The 15468-nt window shown below is 43.3% G+C and overlaps 9 pseudogenes; all 9 read right to left on the reverse strand.

Moving 5' to 3' along the window:
* Window positions 1-282: 282 nt before the first annotated feature.
* LOC130287974 (U2 spliceosomal RNA) lies at window positions 283-547 on the reverse strand (annotated as a pseudogene).
* Window positions 548-2021: 1474 nt separating this feature from the next.
* On the reverse strand, window positions 2022-2285 carry LOC130286391 (U2 spliceosomal RNA; annotated as a pseudogene).
* Window positions 2286-3743: 1458 nt separating this feature from the next.
* LOC130289389 (U2 spliceosomal RNA) lies at window positions 3744-4008 on the reverse strand (annotated as a pseudogene).
* A 1452-nt stretch (window positions 4009-5460) lies between these two features.
* Window positions 5461-5724, reverse strand: LOC130287301 (U2 spliceosomal RNA; annotated as a pseudogene).
* Window positions 5725-7186: 1462 nt separating this feature from the next.
* LOC130286392 (U2 spliceosomal RNA) lies at window positions 7187-7450 on the reverse strand (annotated as a pseudogene).
* Window positions 7451-8917: 1467 nt separating this feature from the next.
* LOC130286393 (U2 spliceosomal RNA) lies at window positions 8918-9181 on the reverse strand (annotated as a pseudogene).
* Window positions 9182-10651: 1470 nt separating this feature from the next.
* Window positions 10652-10915, reverse strand: LOC130287312 (U2 spliceosomal RNA; annotated as a pseudogene).
* Window positions 10916-12383: 1468 nt separating this feature from the next.
* Window positions 12384-12647, reverse strand: LOC130289267 (U2 spliceosomal RNA; annotated as a pseudogene).
* Window positions 12648-14119: 1472 nt separating this feature from the next.
* Window positions 14120-14383, reverse strand: LOC130286394 (U2 spliceosomal RNA; annotated as a pseudogene).
* Between the last annotated feature and the right edge of the window lie 1085 nt (window positions 14384-15468).

Below are 15468 nucleotides of genomic sequence, written 5' to 3' on the forward strand. Positions count from 1 at the left end.
AGGCATGAGACCCTCATGTCATTTAACAGGATTCAGCACCACCCACAAGACAGCTACCTGTCATGTCATGTCAAACCTGCACAGGTGTGCTAGATTATTATTATTTAGTTTTATTTTATTTTTTTACACCAATCAGTGTGCAAACATGGTCATTAAAACGCTAAATGAATAGACGTTCATAAACCAGTCAGTGCAACTCATCATTTTGGTCTCCAATTCTCAAACTCAAATTCTCACCCACGGAGGATTAAATGAGAATCTTTCTTGTTTAACACTGGAATGGGGTGGTGCACTGTTCACTACCCGAAGATACTGCCACATCGGGTCAATGCATAGGGCGACAGAAGCAAGCTTCCAAATCAGCTCCCTTTCTCAAAAATCCATTTAATTTATGGTCCCCAGATAGGGAACGTATGTATCAGTATGTGCTCACAAGTCACCCAAGTGCAAGTATTCACACAAAAAAAAAACGTGCCTCAGGATGCGATCTGTCGCAAGATCCTTTCTTTTTTTACACTTGATCTAAGCCAAAAGGCCTAGAGGGGATAACCGGGAAAGGGGTGGACCCAACCATGTCCCCTTCATGAGCACTCACATTACTCATAGGAATGGAAGGAAGGCTGGCAGCCAACCAGCCTCCCATACACTTTCTGGGTGGGTGGCAGTCAGCCACCCATACATACATACAGCACAGGCTAAACCCACATCATCACTTAAAAAAAGGACAGGCGACCATTGCACTCTGATGGAGCATTTAGCAATGCAATCCATAGCCTGGCTTTTGCCTGAACCCCCATCACTCCTCCTCTTGCATATAAGACAATATTTCAGATCTGCATATGAAAACAACACGCCTACCTTTGTTGCACATAGCTGCCTGCCTGTCTCTAGTTACCCCACTGGCTGTAGCTGCGTCCCTTCCGACATGGAATAACACCAACTGTAACGATAAACTGAAAATTAACAGTATAAACCTGCATCATTTTGGACTCTGGTATTTGCTGAATCCGGGTGACCTGACAATCGATGGTGGTGCCGCTGGTGATTCTGGCCTTCTTGGAATCTGTTGGGCCTATGTGTTAGCTCACACATCACTTGGGTATCCATGGTAACTACCACAACATGGTCATCTGCAGTTTACATCTAGCCCGTGGCATTGAATGGCATTTTAAAAGTGCTAAGGGTCCTGGTGCAATAATCCTCCCATGAGGATCAGCCTCAACGGCTTTGTAGATTGCACTCATGTCAGCAACTCCATATACATTTTTTTTTCTTCATGCTTCTTTCTTCATCATTTTTTCTTTCTGTCATTCAGACTTTCATTCATTCGATCTCTCTCACTCACTTGCTTTAACTCATTTGTTCTCACTCACTCACTCACTCACTCAATCACTCACTCACTCATTCACTCTCATTCACTCTCACTCACTCTCACTCTCTCACTCACTCGCTCACTAAGTCAGTCTCTCTCTCTCTCTCTCTTTTTCTTTTTATATATATTTTTTTCCGTCTTCTTCTTCTTCTTCTTCAGACCCTGTCATAGCACTAATGCCTTTCCAATACCACCAGCAGATGGAGACACTCCATTGCAACATTGGTTGTGAGCAGCAGTTTCTAAAAACAAATGCCTCATGGCGGATTTCCCATCCATCAATGGATGGTAAATTTTGTTTTTATCATTCACTGACCACAGAAACCAATGCATGGTCAAGCAACAGCAATGACACAACCTTGTGTATAGGCATGAGACCCTCATGTCATTTAACAGGATTCAGCCCCACCCACAAGACAGCTACCTGTCATGTCATGTCAAACCTGCACAGGTGTGCTAGATTATTATTATTTAGTTTTATTTTATTTTTTTACACCAATCAGTGTGCAAACATGGTCATTAAAACGCTAAATGAATAGACGTTCATAAACCAGTCAGTGCAACTCATCATTTTGGTCTCCAATTCTCAAACTCAAATTCTCACCCACGGAGGATTAAATGAGAATCTTTCTTGTTTAACACTGGAATGGGGTGGTGCACTGTTCACTACCCGAAGATACTGCCACATCGGGTCAATGCATAGGGCGACAGAAGCAAGCTTCCAAATCAGCTCCCTTTCTCAAAAATCCATTTAATTTATGGTCCCCAGATAGGGAACGTATGTATCAGTATGTGCTCACAAGTCACCCAAGTGCAAGTATTCACACAAAAAAAAACGTGCCTCAGGATGCGATCTGTCGCAAGATCCTTTCTTTTTTTACACTTGATCTAAGCCAAAAGGCCTAGAGGGGATAACCGGGAAAGGGGTGGACCCAACCATGTCCCCTTCATGAGCACTCACATTACTCATAGGAATGGAAGGAAGGCTGGCAGCCAACCAGCCTCCCATACACTTTCTGGGTGGGTGGCAGTCAGCCACCCATACATACATACAGCACAGGCTAAACCCACATCATCACTTAAAAAAAGGACAGGCGACCATTGCACTCTGATGGAGCATTTAGCAATGCAATCCATAGCCTGGCTTTTGCCTGAACCCCCATCACTCCTCCTCTTGCATATAAGACAATATTTCAGATCTGCATATGAAAACAACACGCCTACCTTTGTTGCACATAGCTGCCTGCCTGTCTCTAGTTACCCCACTGGCTGTAGCTGCGTCCCTTCCGACATGGAATAACACCAACTGTAACGATAAACTGAAAATTAACAGTATAAACCTGCATCATTTTGGACTCTGGTATTTGCTGAATCCGGGTGACCTGACAATCGATGGTGGTGCCGCTGGTGATTCTGGCCTTCTTGGAATCTGTTGGGCCTATGTGTTAGCTCACACATCACTTGGGTATCCATGGTAACTACCACAACACGGTCATCTGCAGTTTACATCTAGCCCGTGGCATTGAATGGCATTTTAAAAGTGCTAAGGGTCCTGGTGCAATAATCCTCCCATGAGGATCAGCCTCAACGGCTTTGTAGATTGCACTCATGTCAGCAACTCCATATACATTTTTTTTTCTTCATGCTTCTTTCTTCATCCTTTTTTCTTTCTGTCATTCAGACTTTCATTCATTCGATCTCTCTCACTCACTTGCTTTAACTCATTTGTTCTCACTCACTCACTCACTCACTCAATCACTCACTCACTCATTCACTCTCACTCACTCTCACTCTCTCACTCACTCGCTCACTAAGTCAGTCTCTCTCTCTCTCTCTCTTTTTCTTTTTATATATATTTTTTTCCGTCTTCTTCTTCTTCAGACCCTGTCATAGCACTAATGCCTTTCCAATACCACCAGCAGATGGAGACACTCCATTGCAACATTGGTTGTGAGCAGCAGTTTCTAAAAACAAATGCCTCATGGCGGATTTCCCATCCATCAATGGATGGTAAATTTTGTTTTTATCATTCACTGACCACAGAAACCAATGCATGGTCAAGCAACAGCAATGACACACCCTTGTGTATAGGCATGAGACCCTCATGTCATTTAACAGGATTCAGCACCACCCACAAGACAGCTACCTGTCATGTCATGTCAAACCTGCACAGGTGTGCTAGATTATTATTATTTAGTTTTATTTTATTTTTTTACACCAATCAGTGTGCAAACATGGTCATTAAAACGCTAAATGAATAGACGTTCATAAACCAGTCAGTGCAACTCATCATTTTGGTCTCCAATTCTCAAACTCAAATTCTCACCCACGGAGGATTAAATGAGAATCTTTCTTGTTTAACACTGGAATGGGGTGGTGCACTGTTCACTACCCGAAGATACTGCCACATCGGGTCAATGCATAGGGTGACAGAAGCAAGCTTCCAAATCAGCTCCCTTTCTCAAAAATCCATTTAATTTATGGTCCCCAGATAGGGAACGTATGTATCAGTATGTGCTCACAAGTCACCCAAGTGCAAGTATTCACACAAAAAAAAACGTGCCTCAGGATGCGATCTGTCGCAAGATCCTTTCTTTTTTTTACACTTGATCTAAGCCAAAAGGCCTAGAGGGGATAACCGGGAAAGGGGTGGACCCAACCATGTCCCCTTCATGAGCACTCACATTACTCATAGGAATGGAAGGAAGGCTGGCAGCCAACCAGCCTCCCATACACTTTCTGGGTGGGTGGCAGTCAGCCACCCATACATACATACAGCACAGGCTAAACCCACATCATCACTTAAAAAAAGGACAGGCGACCATTGCACTCTGATGGAGCATTTAGCAATGCAATCCATAGCCTGGCTTTTGCCTGAACCCCCATCACTCCTCCTCTTGCATATAAGACAATATTTCAGATCTGCATATGAAAACAACACGCCTACCTTTGTTGCACATAGCTGCCTGCCTGTCTCTAGTTACCCCACTGGCTGTAGCTGCGTCCCTTCCGACATGGAATAACACCAACTGTAACAATAAACTGAAAATTAACAGTATAAACCTGCATCATTTTGGACTCTGGTATTTGCTGAATCCGGGTGACCTGACAATCGATGGTGGTGCCGCTGGTGATTCTGGCCTTCTTGGAATCTGTTGGGCCTATGTGTTAGCTCACACATCACTTGGGTATCCATGGTAACTACCACAACATGGTCATCTGCAGTTTACATCTAGCCCGTGGCATTGAATGGCATTTTAAAAGTGCTAAGGGTCCTGGTGCAATAATCCTCCCATGAGGATCAGCCTCAACGGCTTTGTAGATTGCACTCATGTCAGCAACTCCATATACATTTTTTTTTCTTCATGCTTCTTTCTTCATCCTTTTTTCTTTCTGTCATTCAGACTTTCATTCATTCGATCTCTCTCACTCACTTGCTTTAACTCATTTGTTCTCACTCACTCACTCAATCACTCACTCACTCATTCACTCTCACTCACTCTCTCACTCACTCGCTCACTAAGTCAGTCTCTCTCTCTCTCTTTTTCTTTTTATATATATTTTTTTCCGTCTTCTTCTTCTTCTTTTTCTTCTTCAGACCCTGTCATAGCACTAATGCCTTTCCAATACCACCAGCAGATGGAGACACTCCATTGCAACATTGGTTGTGAGCAGCAGTTTCTAAAAACAAATGCCTCATGGCGGATTTCCCATCCATCAATGGATGGTAAATTTTGTTTTTATCATTCACTGACCACAGAAACCAATGCATGGTCAAGCAACAGCAATGACACACCCTTGTGTATAGGCATGAGACCCTCATGTCATTTAACAGGATTCAGCACCACCCACAAGACAGCTACCTGTCATGTCATGTCAAACCTGCACAGGTGTGCTAGATTATTATTATTTAGTTTTATTTTATTTTTTTACACCAATCAGTGTGCAAACATGGTCATTAAAACGCTAAATGAATAGACGTTCATAAACCAGTCAGTGCAACTCATCATTTTGGTCTCCAATTCTCAAACTCAAATTCTCACCCACGGAGGATTAAATGAGAATCTTTCTTGTTTAACACTGGAATGGGGTGGTGCACTGTTCACTACCCGAAGATACTGCCACATCGGGTCAATGCATAGGGCGACAGAAGCAAGCTTCCAAATCAGCTCCCTTTCTCAAAAATCCATTTAATTTATGGTCCCCAGATAGGGAACATATGTATCAGTATGTGCTCACAAGTCACCCAAGTGCAAGTATTCACACAAAAAAAAACGTGCCTCAGGATGCGATCTGTCGCAAGATCCTTTCTTTTTTTACACTTGATCTAAGCCAAAAGGCCTAGAGGGGATAACCGGGAAAGGGGTGGACCCAACCATGTCCCCTTCATGAGCACTCACATTACTCATAGGAATGGAAGGAAGGCTGGCAGCCAACCAGCCTCCCATACACTTTCTGGGTGGGTGGCAGTCAGCCACCCATACATACATACAGCACAGGCTAAACCCACATCATCACTTAAAAAAAGGACAGGCAACCATTGCACTCTGATGGAGCATTTAGCAATGCAATCCATAGCCTGGCTTTTGCCTGAACCCCCATCACTCCTCCTCTTGCATATAAGACAATATTTCAGATCTGCATATGAAAACAACACGCCTACCTTTGTTGCACATAGCTGCCTGCCTGTCTCTAGTTACCCCACTGGCTGTAGCTGCGTCCCTTCCGACATGGAATAACACCAACTGTAACGATAAACTGAAAATTAACAGTATAAACCTGCATCATTTTGGACTCTGGTATTTGCTGAATCCGGGTGACCTGACAATCGATGGTGGTGCCGCTGGTGATTCTGGCCTTCTTGGAATCTGTTGGGCCTATGTGTTAGCTCACACATCACTTGGGTATCCATGGTAACTACCACAACATGGTCATCTGCAGTTTACATCTAGCCCGTGGCATTGAATGGCATTTTAAAAGTGCTAAGGGTCCTGGTGCAATAATCCTCCCATGAGGATCAGCCTCAACGGCTTTGTAGATTGCACTCATGTCAGCAACTCCATATACATTTTTTTTTCTTCATGCTTCTTTCTTCATCCTTTTTTCTTTCTGTCATTCAGACTTTCATTCATTCGATCTCTCTCACTCACTTGCTTTAACTCATTTGTTCTCACTCACTCACTCAATCACTCACTCACTCATTCACTCTCACTCACTCTCTCACTCACTCGCTCACTAAGTCAGTCTCTCTCTCTCTCTCTCTTTTTCTTTTTATATATATTTTTTTCCGTCTTCTTCTTCTTCTTCTTCTTCTTCTTCTTCAGACCCTGTCATAGCACTAATGCCTTTCCAATACCACCAGCAGATGGAGACACTCCATTGCAACATTGGTTGTGAGCAGCAGTTTCTAAAAACAAATGCCTCATGGCGGATTTCCCATCCATCAATGGATGGTAAATTTTGTTTTTATCATTCACTGACCACAGAAACCAATGCATGGTCAAGCAACAGCAATGACACACCCTTGTGTATAGGCATGAGACCCTCATGTCATTTAACAGGATTCAGCACCACCCACAAGACAGCTACCTGTCATGTCATGTCAAACCTGCACAGGTGTGCTAGATTATTATTATTTAGTTTTATTTTATTTTTTTACACCAATCAGTGTGCAAACATGGTCATTAAAACGCTAAATGAATAGACGTTCATAAACCAGTCAGTGCAACTCATCATTTTGGTCTCCAATTCTCAAACTCAAATTCTCACCCACGGAGGATTAAATGAGAATCTTTCTTGTTTAACACTGGAATGGGGTGGTGCACTGTTCACTACCCGAAGATACTGCCACATCGGGTCAATGCATAGGGCGACAGAAGCAAGCTTCCAAATCAGCTCCCTTTCTCAAAAATCCATTTAATTTATGGTCCCCAGATAGGGAACGTATGTATCAGTATGTGCTCACAAGTCACCCAAGTGCAAGTATTCACACAAAAAAAAACGTGCCTCAGGATGCGATCTGTCGCAAGATCCTTTCTTTTTTTACACTTGATCTAAGCCAAAAGGCCTAGAGGGGATAACCGGGAAAGGGGTGGACCCAACCATGTCCCCTTCATGAGCACTCACATTACTCATAGGAATGGAAGGAAGGCTGGCAGCCAACCAGCCTCCCATACACTTTCTGGGTGGGTGGCAGTCAGCCACCCATACATACATACAGCACAGGCTAAACCCACATCATCACTTAAAAAAAGGACAGGCAACCATTGCACTCTGATGGAGCATTTAGCAATGCAATCCATAGCCTGGCTTTTGCCTGAACCCCCATCACTCCTCCTCTTGCATATAAGACAATATTTCAGATCTGCATATGAAAACAACACGCCTACCTTTGTTGCACATAGCTGCCTGCCTGTCTCTAGTTACCCCACTGGCTGTAGCTGCGTCCCTTCCGACATGGAATAACACCAACTGTAACGATAAACTGAAAATTAACAGTATAAACCTGCATCATTTTGGACTCTGGTATTTGCTGAATCCGGGTGACCTGACAATCGATGGTGGTGCCGCTGGTGATTCTGGCCTTCTTGGAATCTGTTGGGCCTATGTGTTAGCTCACACATCACTTGGGTATCCATGGTAACTACCACAACATGGTCATCTGCAGTTTACATCTAGCCCGTGGCATTGAATGGCATTTTAAAAGTGCTAAGGGTCCTGGTGCAATAATCCTCCCATGAGGATCAGCCTCAACGGCTTTGTAGATTGCACTCATGTCAGCAACTCCATATACATTTTTTTTTCTTCATGCTTCTTTCTTCATCCTTTTTTCTTTCTGTCATTCAGACTTTCATTCATTCGATCTCTCTCACTCACTTGCTTTAACTCATTTGTTCTCACTCACTCACTCACTCACTCACTCAATCACTCACTCACTCATTCACTCTCACTCACTCTCTTACTCACTCGCTCACTAAGTCAGTCTCTCTCTCTCTCTCTCTCTTTTTCTTTTTATATATATTTTTTTCCGTCTTCTTCTTCTTCTTCTTCTTCAGACCCTGTCATAGCACTAATGCCTTTCCAATACCACCAGCAGATGGAGACACTCCATTGCAACATTGGTTGTGAGCAGCAGTTTCTAAAAACAAATGCCTCATGGCGGATTTCCCATCCATCAATGGATGGTAAATTTTGTTTTTATCATTCACTGACCACAGAAACCAATGCATGGTCAAGCAACAGCAATGACACACCCTTGTGTATAGGCATGAGACCCTCATGTCATTTAACAGGATTCAGCACCACCCACAAGACAGCTACCTGTCATGTCATGTCAAACCTGCACAGGTGTGCTAGATTATTATTATTTAGTTTTATTTTATTTTTTTACACCAATCAGTGTGCAAACATGGTCATTAAAACGCTAAATGAATAGACGTTCATAAACCAGTCAGTGCAACTCATCATTTTGGTCTCCAATTCTCAAACTCAAATTCTCACCCACGGAGGATTAAATGAGAATCTTTCTTGTTTAACACTGGAATGGGGTGGTGCACTGTTCACTACCCGAAGATACTGCCACATCGGGTCAATGCATAGGGCGACAGAAGCAAGCTTCCAAATCAGCTCCCTTTCTCAAAAATCCATTTAATTTATGGTCCCCAGATAGGGAACGTATGTATCAGTATGTGCTCACAAGTCACCCAAGTGCAAGTATTCACACAAAAAAAAACGTGCCTCAGGATGCGATCTGTCGCAAGATCCTTTCTTTTTTTACACTTGATCTAAGCCAAAAGGCCTAGAGGGGATAACCGGGAAAGGGGTGGACCCAACCATGTCCCCTTCATGAGCACTCACATTACTCATAGGAATGGAAGGAAGGCTGGCAGCCAACCAGCCTCCCATACACTTTCTGGGTGGGTGGCAGTCAGCCACCCATACATACATACAGCACAGGCTAAACCCACATCATCACTTAAAAAAAGGACAGGCGACCATTGCACTCTGATGGAGCATTTAGCAATGCAATCCATAGCCTGGCTTTTGCCTGAACCCCCATCACTCCTCCTCTTGCATATAAGACAATATTTCAGATCTGCATATGAAAACAACACGCCTACCTTTGTTGCACATAGCTGCCTGCCTGTCTCTAGTTACAACACTGGCTGTAGCTGTGTCCCTTCCGACATGGAATAACACCAACTGTAACGATAAACTGAAAATTAACAGTATAAACCTGCATCATTTTGGACTCTGGTATTTGCTGAATCCGGGTGACCTGACAATCGATGGTGGTGCCGCTGGTGATTCTGGCCTTCTTGGAATCTGTTGGGCCTATGTGTTAGCTCACACATCACTTGGGTATCCATGGTAACTACCACAACATGGTCATCTGCAGTTTACATCTAGCCCGTGGCATTGAATGGCATTTTAAAAGTGCTAAGGGTCCTGGTGCAATAATCCTCCCATGAGGATCAGCCTCAACGGCTTTGTAGATTGCACTCATGTCAGCAACTCCATATACATTTTTTTTTCTTCATGCTTCTTTCTTCATCCTTTTTTCTTTCTGTCATTCAGACTTTCATTCATTCGATCTCTCTCACTCACTTGCTTTAACTCATTTGTTCTCACTCACTCACTCACTCACTCACTCAATCACTCACTCATTCACTCTCACTCACTCTCACTCTCTCACTCACTCGCTCACTAAGTCAGTCTCTCTCTCTCTCTCTCTTTTTCTTTTTATATATATTTTTTTCCGTCTTCTTCTTCTTCTTCTTCTTCTTCAGACCCTGTCATAGCACTAATGCCTTTCCAATACCACCAGCAGATGGAGACACTCCATTGCAACATTGGTTGTGAGCAGCAGTTTCTAAAAACAAATGCCTCATGGCGGATTTCCCATCCATCAATGGATGGTAAATTTTGTTTTTATCATTCACTGACCACAGAAACCAATGCATGGTCAAGCAACAGCAATGACACACCCTTGTGTATAGGCATGAGACCCTCATGTCATTTAACAGGATTCAGCACCACCCACAAGACAGCTACCTGTCATGTCATGTCAAACCTGCACAGGTGTGCTAGATTATTATTATTTAGTTTTATTTTATTTTTTTACACCAATCAGTGTGCAAACATGGTCATTAAAACGCTAAATGAATAGACGTTCATAAACCAGTCAGTGCAACTCATCATTTTGGTCTCCAATTCTCAAACTCAAATTCTCACCCACGGAGGATTAAATGAGAATCTTTCTTGTTTAACACTGGAATGGGGTGGTGCACTGTTCACTACCCGAAGATACTGCCACATCGGGTCAATGCATAGGGCGACAGAAGCAAGCTTCCAAATCAGCTCCCTTTCTCAAAAATCCATTTAATTTATGGTCCCCAGATAGGGAACATATGTATCAGTATGTGCTCACAAGTCACCCAAGTGCAAGTATTCACACAAAAAAAAACGTGCCTCAGGATGCGATCTGTCGCAAGATCCTTTCTTTTTTTACACTTGATCTAAGCCAAAAGGCCTAGAGGGGATAACCGGGAAAGGGGTGGACCCAACCATGTCCCCTTCATGAGCACTCACATTACTCATAGGAATGGAAGGAAGGCTGGCAGCCAACCAGCCTCCCATACACTTTCTGGGTGGGTGGCAGTCAGCCACCCATACATACATACAGCACAGGCTAAACCCACATCATCACTTAAAAAAAGGACAGGCGACCATTGCACTCTGATGGAGCATTTAGCAATGCAATCCATAGCCTGGCTTTTGCCTGAACCCCCATCACTCCTCCTCTTGCATATAAGACAATATTTCAGATCTGCATATGAAAACAACACGCCTACCTTTGTTGCACATAGCTGCCTGCCTGTCTCTAGTTACAACACTGGCTGTAGCTGTGTCCCTTCCGACATGGAATAACACCAACTGTAACGATAAACTGAAAATTAACAGTATAAACCTGCATCATTTTGGACTCTGGTATTTGCTGAATCCGGGTGACCTGACAATCGATGGTGGTGCCGCTGGTGATTCTGGCCTTCTTGGAATCTGTTGGGCCTATGTGTTAGCTCACACATCACTTGGGTATCCATGGTAACTACCACAACATGGTCATCTGCAGTTTACATCTAGCCCGTGGCATTGAATGGCATTTTAAAAGTGCTAAGGGTCCTGGTGCAATAATCCTCCCATGAGGATCAGCCTCAACGGCTTTGTAGATTGCACTCATGTCAGCAACTCCATATACATTTTTTTTTCTTCATGCTTCTTTCTTCATCCTTTTTTCTTTCTGTCATTCAGATTTTCATTCATTCGATCTCTCTCTCACTCACTTGCTTTAACTCATTTGTTCTCACTCACTCACTCACTCAATCACTCACTCACTCATTCACTCTCACTCACTCTCACTCTCTCACTCACTCGCTCACTAAGTCAGTCTCTCTCTCTCTCTCTCTTTTTCTTTTTATATATATTTTTTTCCGTCTTCTTCTTCTTCTTCTTCTTCTTCAGACCCTGTCATAGCACTAATGCCTTTCCAATACCACCAGCAGATGGAGACACTCCATTGCAACATTGGTTGTGAGCAGCAGTTTCTAAAAACAAATGCCTCATGGCGGATTTCCCATCCATCAATGGATGGTAAATTTTGTTTTTATCATTCACTGACCACAGAAACCAATGCATGGTCAAGCAACAGCAATGACACACCCTTGTGTATAGGCATGAGACCCTCATGTCATTTAACAGGATTCAGCACCACCCACAAGACAGCTACCTGTCATGTCATGTCAAACCTGCACAGGTGTGCTAGATTATTATTATTTAGTTTTATTTTATTTTTTTACACCAATCAGTGTGCAAACATGGTCATTAAAACGCTAAATGAATAGACGTTCATAAACCAGTCAGTGCAACTCATCATTTTGGTCTCCAATTCTCAAACTCAAATTCTCACCCACGGAGGATTAAATGAGAATCTTTCTTGTTTAACACTGGAATGGGGTGGTGCACTGTTCACTACCCGAAGATACTGCCACATCAGGTCAATGCATAGGGCGACAGAAGCAAGCTTCCAAATCAGCTCCCTTTCTCAAAAATCCATTTAATTTATGGTCCCCAGATAGGGAACGTATGTATCAGTATGTGCTCACAAGTCACCCAAGTGCAAGTATTCACACAAAAAAAAACGTGCCTCAGGATGCGATCTGTCGCAAGATCCTTTCTTTTTTTACACTTGATCTAAGCCAAAAGGCCTAGAGGGGATAACCGGGAAAGGGGTGGACCCAACCATGTCCCCTTCATGAGCACTCACATTACTCATAGGAATGGAAGGAAGGCTGGCAGCCAACCAGCCTCCCATACACTTTCTGGGTGGGTGGCAGTCAGCCACCCATACATACATACAGCACAGGCTAAACCCACATCATCACTTAAAAAAAGGACAGGCGACCATTGCACTCTGATGGAGCATTTAGCAATGCAATCCATACCTGGCTTTTGCCTGAACCCCCATCACTCCTCCTCTTGCATATAAGACAATATTTCAGATCTGCATATGAAAACAACACGCCTACCTTTGTTGCACATAGCTGCCTGCCTGTCTCTAGTTACCCCACTGGCTGTAGCTGCGTCCCTTCCGACATGGAATAACACCAACTGTAACGATAAACTGAAAATTAACAGTATAAACCTGCATCATTTTGGACTCTGGTATTTGCTGAATCCGGGTGACCTGACAATCGATGGTGGTGCCGCTGGTGATTCTGGCCTTCTTGGAATCTGTTGGGCCTATGTGTTAGCTCACACATCACTTGGGTATCCATGGTAACTACCACAACATGGTCATCTGCAGTTTACATCTAGCCCGTGGCATTGAATGGCATTTTAAAAGTGCTAAGGGTCCTGGTGCAATAATCCTCCCATGAGGATCAGCCTCAACGGCTTTGTAGATTGCACTCATGTCAGCAACTCCATATACATTTTTTTTTCTTCATGCTTCTTTCTTCATCCTTTTTTCTTTCTGTCATTCAGACTTTCATTCATTCGATCTCTCTCACTCACTTGCTTTAACTCATTTGTTCTCACTCACTCACTCACTCACTCACTCAATCACTCACTCATTCACTCTCACTCACTCTCACTCTCTCACTCACTCGCTCACTAAGTCAGTCTCTCTCTCTCTCTCTCTTTTTCTTTTTATATATATTTTTTTCCGTCTTCTTCTTCTTCTTCTTCTTCTTCTTCAGACCCTGTCATAGCACTAATGCCTTTCCAATACCACCAGCAGATGGAGACACTCCATTGCAACATTGGTTGTGAGCAGCAGTTTCTAAAAACAAATGCCTCATGGCGGATTTCCCATCCATCAATGGATGGTAAATTTTGTTTTTATCATTCACTGACCACAGAAACCAATGCATGGTCAAGCAACAGCAATGACACACCCTTGTGTATAGGCATGAGACCCTCATGTCATTTAACAGGATTCAGCACCACCCACAAGACAGCTACCTGTCATGTCATGTCAAACCTGCACAGGTGTGCTAGATTATTATTATTTAGTTTTATTTTATTTTTTTACACCAATCAGTGTGCAAACATGGTCATTAAAACGCTAAATGAATAGACGTTCATAAACCAGTCAGTGCAACTCATCATTTTGGTCTCCAATTCTCAAACTCAAATTCTCACCCACGGAGGATTAAATGAGAATCTTTCTTGTTTAACACTGGAATGGGGTGGTGCACTGTTCACTACCCGAAGATACTGCCACATCGGGTCAATGCATAGGGCGACAGAAGCAAGCTTCCAAATCAGCTCCCTTTCTCAAAAATCCATTTAATTTATGGTCCCCAGATAGGGAACGTATGTATCAGTATGTGCTCACAAGTCACCCAAGTGCAAGTATTCACACAAAAAAAAACGTGCCTCAGGATGCGATCTGTCGCAAGATCCTTTCTTTTTTTACACTTGATCTAAGCCAAAAGGCCTAGAGGGGATAACCGGGAAAGGGGTGGACCCAACCATGTCCCCTTCATGAGCACTCACATTACTCATAGGAATGGAAGGAAGGCTGGCAGCCAACCAGCCTCCCATACACTTTCTGGGTGGGTGGCAGTCAGCCACCCATACATACATACAGCACAGGCTAAACCCACATCATCACTTAAAAAAAGGACAGGCGACCATTGCACTCTGATGGAGCATTTAGCAATGCAATCCATAGCCTGGCTTTTGCCTGAACCCCCATCACTCCTCCTCTTGCATATAAGACAATATTTCAGATCTGCATATGAAAACAACACGCCTACCTTTGTTGCACATAGCTGCCTGCCTGTCTCTAGTTACAACACTGGCTGTAGCTGCGTCCCTTCCGACATGGAATAACACCAACTGTAACGATAAACTGAAAATTAACAGTATAAACCTGCATCATTTTGGACTCTGGTATTTGCTGAATCCGGGTGACCTGACAATCGATGGTGGTGCCGCTGGTGATTCTGGCCTTCTTGGAATCTGTTGGGCCTATGTGTTAGCTCACACATCACTTGGGTATCCATGGTAACTACCACAACATGGTCATCTGCAGTTTACATCTAGCCCGTGGCATTGAATGGCATTTTAAAAGTGCTAAGGGTCCTGGTGCAATAATCCTCCCATGAGGATCAGCCTCAACGGCTTTGTAGATTGCACTCATGTCAGCAACTCCATATACATTTTTTTTTCTTCATGCTTCTTTCTTCATCCTTTTTTCTTTCTGTCATTCAGACTTTCATTCATTCGATCTCTCTCACTCACTTGCTTTAACTCATTTGTTCTCACTCACTCACTCACTCACTCACTCAATCACTCACTCATTCACTCTCACTCACTCTCACTCTCTCACTCACTCGCTCACTAAGTCAGTCTCTCTCTCTCTCTCTCTTTTTCTTTTTATATATATTTTTTTCCGTCTTCTTCTTCTTCTTCTTCAGACCCTGTCATAGCACTAATGCCTTTCCAATACCACCAGCAGATGGAGACACTCCATTGCAACATTGGTTGTGAGCAGCAGTTTCTAAAAACAAATGCCTCATGGCGGATTT

The sequence above is a fragment of the Hyla sarda genome, chromosome 8 (genome assembly GCF_029499605.1).
Source record: "Hyla sarda isolate aHylSar1 chromosome 8, aHylSar1.hap1, whole genome shotgun sequence".
NCBI lineage: Eukaryota > Metazoa > Chordata > Amphibia > Anura > Hylidae > Hyla > Hyla sarda.